The sequence below is a fragment of the Nicotiana tabacum genome, chromosome 10 (genome assembly GCF_000715075.1).
Source record: "Nicotiana tabacum cultivar K326 chromosome 10, ASM71507v2, whole genome shotgun sequence".
Classification (NCBI taxonomy): Eukaryota; Viridiplantae; Streptophyta; class Magnoliopsida; order Solanales; family Solanaceae; genus Nicotiana; species Nicotiana tabacum.
Window position 1 is genome coordinate 142,710,128 of NC_134089.1, and position 7,452 is coordinate 142,717,579.

The 7,452-nt window shown below is 38.8% G+C and overlaps 1 long non-coding RNA gene across 1 annotated transcript; it reads left to right on the forward strand.

Moving 5' to 3' along the window:
* Positions 1-1,618: 1,618 nt before the first annotated feature.
* On the forward strand, positions 1,619-2,485 carry LOC107800333 (uncharacterized). The gene is made up of 2 exons (XR_001651381.2): positions 1,619-1,876; positions 2,225-2,485. It is a non-coding gene; the product is annotated as an uncharacterized LOC107800333 (long non-coding RNA).
* The last annotated feature ends 4,967 nt before the right edge of the window (positions 2,486-7,452 follow it).

The following is a 7,452-nucleotide window of genomic DNA, read 5'->3' on the forward strand; positions in this document are numbered from 1 at the left end:
TCAGGCATTGCATATTAGGTTTTGTGTTCATATTTTAGTATTAATTAATTAATTATTTTATTAAAATAAAAATCACAAAAAATATTGTTCATTTTATAGTTTTTAGCCTTAATATTAGATTAGTAATTTTCTCTCCATCAATTTAGGATTAATAAATTTATAAAAATTATAAATAGATAATTAGTTGATTCTATAGATTAGATTAATTTAAGATTTAATTTAGGACTTCAATTAATTTAGTTAAGTATTTAAAATTAAAAAAAAGAAAAAGAAAAGAAAGAAAACAAACAAAAGGAAATGAGTAAATATTTGGTCTGGGCCAATCTCTAACGGCCCAAATATCACAATCCACCCACGCCCATGTCCAGCCCAATTCCCTTTAAACCCCGGTCCACCCCCTAAAAGATGAAACGACGTCGTTTTATCTTCCCTTTACCCCATCCGTTGGATCATCTTGATCTAACGTTCCTGAACTGAAGCCCCTCCCCCTTTAAAAGTGTCTGAAGGAGACACACCTCCAAACCCCTAAAACTTCTTCAGTCTTTCATCTCCCACATCTCCAAAGAACCTTAGCCGCCGAAAATCGCCTTCTGGTGGCGCCGCCCTAAACACCTCCAATCCCACTCAAATTAACACCAAACAACCATAATAACCTCCTCATCCTATATCTATTACTGATTTCTCTAAAATCTTTACCCATTTGCTCTAATTTCAGATCTAAAATTCTGAATGAAAGCCAAAACCCTAACCCGTCCCTTTTTTGTATTTTTACAGTTTCAAAGGCTCGATTTGAGCCAAAGTTTTTGCCAATCAATTGTTCTTGACAATAACAATCGATTAGCATTAGTTTTGGTTTATTTCAAGACTTGCCGCTCCAACCAAGTACCTATTGGCCAGCCAAGCTCCGATGTGTGCATAGCTCATCGACCCGCCTCAGTTGCCTACTTAATTTTCAGTAAACTCAGTCGTTTGTTCTTCTTTCCCTTTTCTTTTCTGTTTTTCTCATGCATTATTATTTCTAGATTACCATTTTAGGTTTTAAGTTTTATCTTTCTTTTTATTGGGTTAGCTCTTTACTACTGCATTAAAATAAGGTTTAGTTCAGATTAATTGCATAATTCTCTAGTTAACAATACTGTTATTTAGTTAACCTCTCTTTGTTTGGTCCAGTTGAACCAACTTAACTAAATTAGTTTCTGTATTTAGATTACTTAAAATGCATGTTAGTAATTTATATTACAAGTTATTGTTTAATTAACCCTAAGGTTGTAATCACATTATGTGTCATGCAGTTTTGATTTGCTTGGTATGAGGTCTGATGTGTGTCCTTATTTGTTATTCAGAATTCAGTATAAACCTTAGTTGATAACAATTAGAAATTAGGAGGTTGAAAAGGTAATAACAAGAACCTAAAATGGGCCAATTGAGAAATAAAATAGAGGGTTGATATCAGAAGCTTCTAGAAGGGGTTAATGGGTAATCAAACAATCAGAATTCAGGTCAGATTGGTTTAAAATTGCAATAAGAAAAATTTAAAAGGGTAAAATTGAGATTTTAAAATGAGAAAATATCAAAAAGTTCTAGTATTGAATAGTTGTCCCCATTTTTAGCATGAAAATGCTGAAATTGGGTAGAAAAAAAGGACATACAGTCGTTAAAAGATGTTGTACTATCTAACATTTCAGAATTCTAGGGTAGAACAAGTGAATCTGAAAACAGAAATAGCTCCATGTTTTCCTAGCCCATGATCTCTGTTATTCAAAGTTGGTTGTGGTCAAATATTCTGGGGTATTGTTGTTGTTCTAGTTGTTGTTGTTAGTCTGAGTATTGCTGGCTTTCATTTGGTCATAAATTCATTTCCTTAAGTTGTCTTGAGGTAACCTACTACCAGTTCTATGATAGTTTTAGGTATATGATAACTTTTTATGAGTAAATAACAGTTATTATGTTAAAGAATCATGTTCATTTATTAGTAGATTCCCATTACTGGCATTTGATTGGTTTATGTTTGTAAGTGTGGTTAAGCATTTGAATTCCTGCCTATTCTTTGCAATTTTTCTGAAATAATGCTAAGAGCATCTGTGATGTTTTCATTTTTCTTTATGAACTTCAAGCTTTTCACTTATTTGTTGTGACAAGATATATATTTGTCCTGGTTCAGCTTTAGAGGACTGATTTTTTGCTTTGTTTTTCTTTCTTTTTTAATGTTGATTCACACTTGAAGGAAGATTAAAGAATGACTAAGGGATGAATCTGACCACCAGTTGTTCAGATCCATCTCTGTGAAGTGTTTGGTTCACAAACGCATAAATGGAAGAGCTTGAATATGTAGTTCTACTGTTGTTCGTTGCCAGTGTTGAAAGTAAAGTATAGGAGTTATTTTTGAATCTTATTTTGATGCATGTTGATAATTAATGGTTGTAATTGATAGAATAGCCTATTAACGTATTTCAAAATAGTCCAGAAAACTGGAATTTTAATGTTCTGATTAGTTTATTTAGTATAAGGCTGTGTTAATGTAATACTGATATGAGTTTGCTGGACATTCCGTTTTGCTTAAATTTTTCTTAACTGTTTAGCTGACCAAAAAATGAACTGGGCCAGGCACTTTAATAGGCCCAGTTTCCGTTCCCTCATGGAGAATGGAATTCTGCATTTTAGGCAGCTTGGCCTGGGTACTAATCCCAATAGCTTGGCCCCAACTATGAACTTATTTTCTGAAATTAACATAATTCTAATCTTTATTTAGGGTGTTAGAAATCAGAGTAGTATAGTTATTTTTAAAAAAACTTGAATGCAATAATTTTCCGGTCTTATTTTTGTGCAAATCCAGTTTGGCTTAGATAAATGTATGCTTTTATCATTTTGCTGCTGAAAGGCACTCGTCAGACCCAGTCTTATAAAAATCGTGACTGGGCTAGTTTTGCAAATGATCATTTAACCCATTTTATTTCCTTTTGAGTCCATAATAGTTAATACTAGATTACTCTCAAATAGTTAAATTTCTTATATCCTCACATGCTGCCATAAACCTTTTACAACAATCTCACAATAGCTTAGGAAATAATCTGAACATCGTAGTTTTTCTTTAGGCACGATTAATAAACCATCGTGACTATGGGTACAGTTCCTGTAATATAGTTATGATATCTAATTCCCAAATTCAGGTGTGCATTTCATGTGACCCGATCATAATAACTTTGAATAATAATAATAAAATAAATATATCGCAAATCGCGGGTGCATTTCATGTAGCGTGGACTCTACATAATAAATATCCCAAGTCGCGATCTAATTAAATAAAATAATCCCATTTCGATTTATGTCACTTTAATTGAAAAAACTCCCCTATCCCCCTCGGGTAAAAAGGAGGTGTGACAATGCATAAACCCGAACTCTCGGGGCGATTGGCCAAATGGGCCGTAGAAATCAGCGGGTACGATATCGAATATCAACCCCGGACAGCCATTAAGTCTCAAATTTTGGTAGATTTTGTGGCTAACTTTATGCCGACCCTAATACCCGAAGTCGAAAGAGAGTTGTTGGTAAACTCGGGGACATCTTCGGGAATCTGGACACTCTTTACGTACGGTGCCTCGAACGCAAATGGTTTCGGACTTGGCATCATACTGAAGCCACCTACAGGCAATATAGTTAGACAAACCATTAGAACTGTGAAATTGACTAACAACGAGGACGAATATGAGGCCATGATTGCAGGTCTCGAACTGGACAAAGGCTTGGGGGCGGAGGTGATCGAAGCTAAGTGTGACTTCCTCCTTGCGGTAAGCCAAGTTAATGGAACGTTCAAAGTCCGAGAAGAACGAATGCAAAGGTACCTAGATAAGTTACAGGTAATATTACGTCGGTTCAAAGAGTGGACTTTGCAGCACGTACCTCGAGATCAAAATAGTGAGGTCGATGTCCTTGCAAACTTAGGGTCGTTAGTTGAAGATGATGAGCTCAACTTGAGGGCAGTCGTACAACTCATGAGGTCGGTAGTAGAAGAAGGTCACACCAAAATAAACTCCACAAGCTTAACTTAGAATTGGAGAAATAAGTATGTAGAGTATTTAAAGATCGGAAAACTTCCCTCAGATCCAAAAATATCGAGGACCCTGCGCACAAAGGCAGCCCGATTCAGCTTGTCCGAGGATAGAACCTTGTTCAAAAGAATGTTTCTATGGCCTCTAGCAATATGTCTGGTACCGGGAGATATCGAGTATGTTCTGAGGAAAGTTCACGAGGGCACCTCCGGAAATCATTCAAGCACCAAATTGTTGGTTCAAAAGGTGATCAGAGCCGGCTGTTACTGGATTGACATGGAAAAAGATACGAAGGAGTTCGTACGAAAATGTGACAAGTGCCAAAGATATGCTCCGATGATTTACCAACCCGAGAAACTGCTGCATTCGGTCTTGTCACCATGGCCATTCATGAAGTGGGTAATGGACATCGTCGGCCCTCTACCATGGGCACCGGGTAAGGCTCAATTTATCTTATTTATGACTGAATATTTTTCTAAGTGGATTGAAGCATAGTCATACGAGAAGGTCAGGGAGAAGGAAGTCATCGGCTTCATTTGGGACCACATCATATGTCGGTTCGGGATGCCATCCAAAATTGTATGTGACAACGGGAAACAATTTATTGGCAACAAAGTGACCAAGTTTCTCGAAAATCATAAGATTAAAAGAATCTTATCGACGCCTTATCACCCTAGTGTGAACGGACAAGCCGAATCGACCAATAAAACCATAATCCAAAACCTTAAGAAAAGGTTAACCGACGCCAAAGGAAAATAGAAGGAGATCCTACCCGAAGTCCTTTGGGCATATCGCACGACCTTGAAATCCTGTACTAGGGCTACTCTATTCTCATTGGTTTATAGTGCCGAAGCTCTAATGCCAGTCGAAGTCGGGGAGCCAAGTATCAGATTTCGATATGCAACAAAGGAATTAAATGATGAGACCATGAATACGAGCCTGGAGCAATTGGATGAAAGGCGTGAAATAGCCCTTGTTCGATTGGCTACTCAAAAGTAACGGATCGAGAGGTATTATAATCGAAGGGCCAACCTTCGATATTTCAATATTAGGGACTTATTACTAAGGAAGGTCACACTAAACACCCGGAACCCGAAAGGAGGAAAGTTGGGTTCGAACTGGGAAGGAACGTACCAAATTTTTAAGGTCACCGGAAAAGGATCCTATAATCTCGGAATGATGAACAAGAAACAACTATCGAGCAACTGTAATGTAACCCACCTAAAATGATATTGCTGCTAAGGTACGACCCTATTTATTTTCTTTTATTTTTCGGACTAACAATTGCTGGTGATCGACAAGGAGCGGCACGAAGTCTTTAGGTCTGAAAGCACACATTGTACTCTTTTTCCCTTGAACCGATTTTGTCCCAAATGGGTTTTCCGGCAAGGTTCTTAACGAGGCAACAGTGGATTCTGCTAACTTAGAATTAAGGACCGATCACGAATTAGTGCCAAAGCTGGCATTAATAGTATCCGAGTTTCCTCTACAATTAACCTCGAATACTAGGGGGCATCACCCTCGGATGCCGACGTTAGCAAGGAAAGAAACTTCGTAGCTGAAGGGTATCGATCAGTAGGATATATTGTAAGGGCCAAACGGTCAAACGAACCGTCCTCACATAGGTTGATCGAACCCTAACACAAAGCATGTATACATATGTTACTATCTTACACAAAAATAAAGAGAAGTCTCTTCCTAGCAATCATCTTATAACAACAACAACAACCCAGTAAAATTCCATAGTGGGGTCTGGGGAGGGTAGAGGGTACACAGACCTTACCCCTACTCCAGAAAGGGGTAGAGAGGCTGTTTTTGGGAGAACCTCGGCTTAGAGACAATAGATCTGTGACAACAAAACCCGAAAAATAATATCAGCAACATGAGAGACATCAAATAAATGAAAAAGCAGTAACACAAATATTATGCAAGAGTGTGAAACACAACATAAATCACTAGCAGTGCTAGACAAAATACTATCATACTCATCGGTACAAAGAAGGAAATCAGGACAAAGAAGAAAATCGCTCGGCAACCCTTTAACCTACAACCCTAATGCTCGACCTCCACACCTTCCTATCAAGAGCCATGTCCTCGAAAATCTGGAGCCACGCCATGTCCTGTCTGATCACCTCACCCCAATACTTCTTAGGCCACCCTCTACCTCTTCTCATGCCTGCCAAAGCCAACCGCTCACACATCCTAACTGGGGCATCTAGGCTTCTCATATGCATGTGTCCGAACCATCTAAGCCACACTTCTCGCATCTTGTCGTCCACTAGAGCCACGCCCACCCTCTCCTAAATATCTTCATTCCTAATCGTATCCATCCTAGTGTGCCCATACATCCATCTCAACATCCTCATTTCTGCTACTTTCATCTTCTGGATATGTGAGTTCTTGACTGGCCAACACTCAACCCCATATAACATGGCCGGTCTAACCACCGCTCTATAGAACTTACCTTTGAATTTCGGTGGCACACTCTTGTCATACAGGACTCCAGACGCTAACCTCCATTTCATCCACTCCACCTCAATACGGTGCGTAACATCCTCGTCGATCTCCCCATCTCCCTGGATAATTGACCCTAAGTACTTAAAACTTTGTCTCTTGAGGATGACCTGCGAGTCAAGGCTAACTTCCACATCTGCTTCCCCCGACACGTCGCTAAACTTACATTCCACATATTCCATCTTAGTCCTACTCAACTTGAAACCTTTAGACTCCAGGTCCTGCCTCTATACCTCTAGTCTCCCATTAACGCTGCCTTGCGTCTTATCAATCAAAACTATATCATTAGCGAACAACATACACCATAGAACCTCTCCTTGTATATGGTGTATCAGTGCGTCCATCGCCAGGGAAAATAAGAACGGGCTGAGTGCAGATCCTTGGTGTAACCCCATAACCACCGGAAAAGGCTCTGAGTCACCTCACACAGTCCTAACCTGAGTCATAGCTCCATCATACATATCCTTTATCGCACTAATGTAAGCCACCAACACCCCTTTCATCTCCAAACACCTCCTAATGACGTCCCTAGGGACCTTGTCATACGCCTTCTCTAGGTCAATAAACACCATATGCAAATCTCTATTCCTATCCCTATATTGTTCCACCAACCTCCTGATAAGGTGGATAGCTTCCATAGTAGAATGTACCGACATGAACCCAAAATGGTTTTTCGATATAGACACCGCCCTCCTCATCCTCCCTTCCACCACCCTCTCCCAAACTTTCATGGTATAACTTAGTAAATTGATACCCCTATAGTTGTTACAATTCTGGATATTACATTTGTTCTTGTACACGAGAACCATTATTCTAGCAATCACCATATATTTTAAAATTTTCTTCTTTACATCCCTTAAAGAATTTCATACTTCCAATCTCCTAAAGGTAA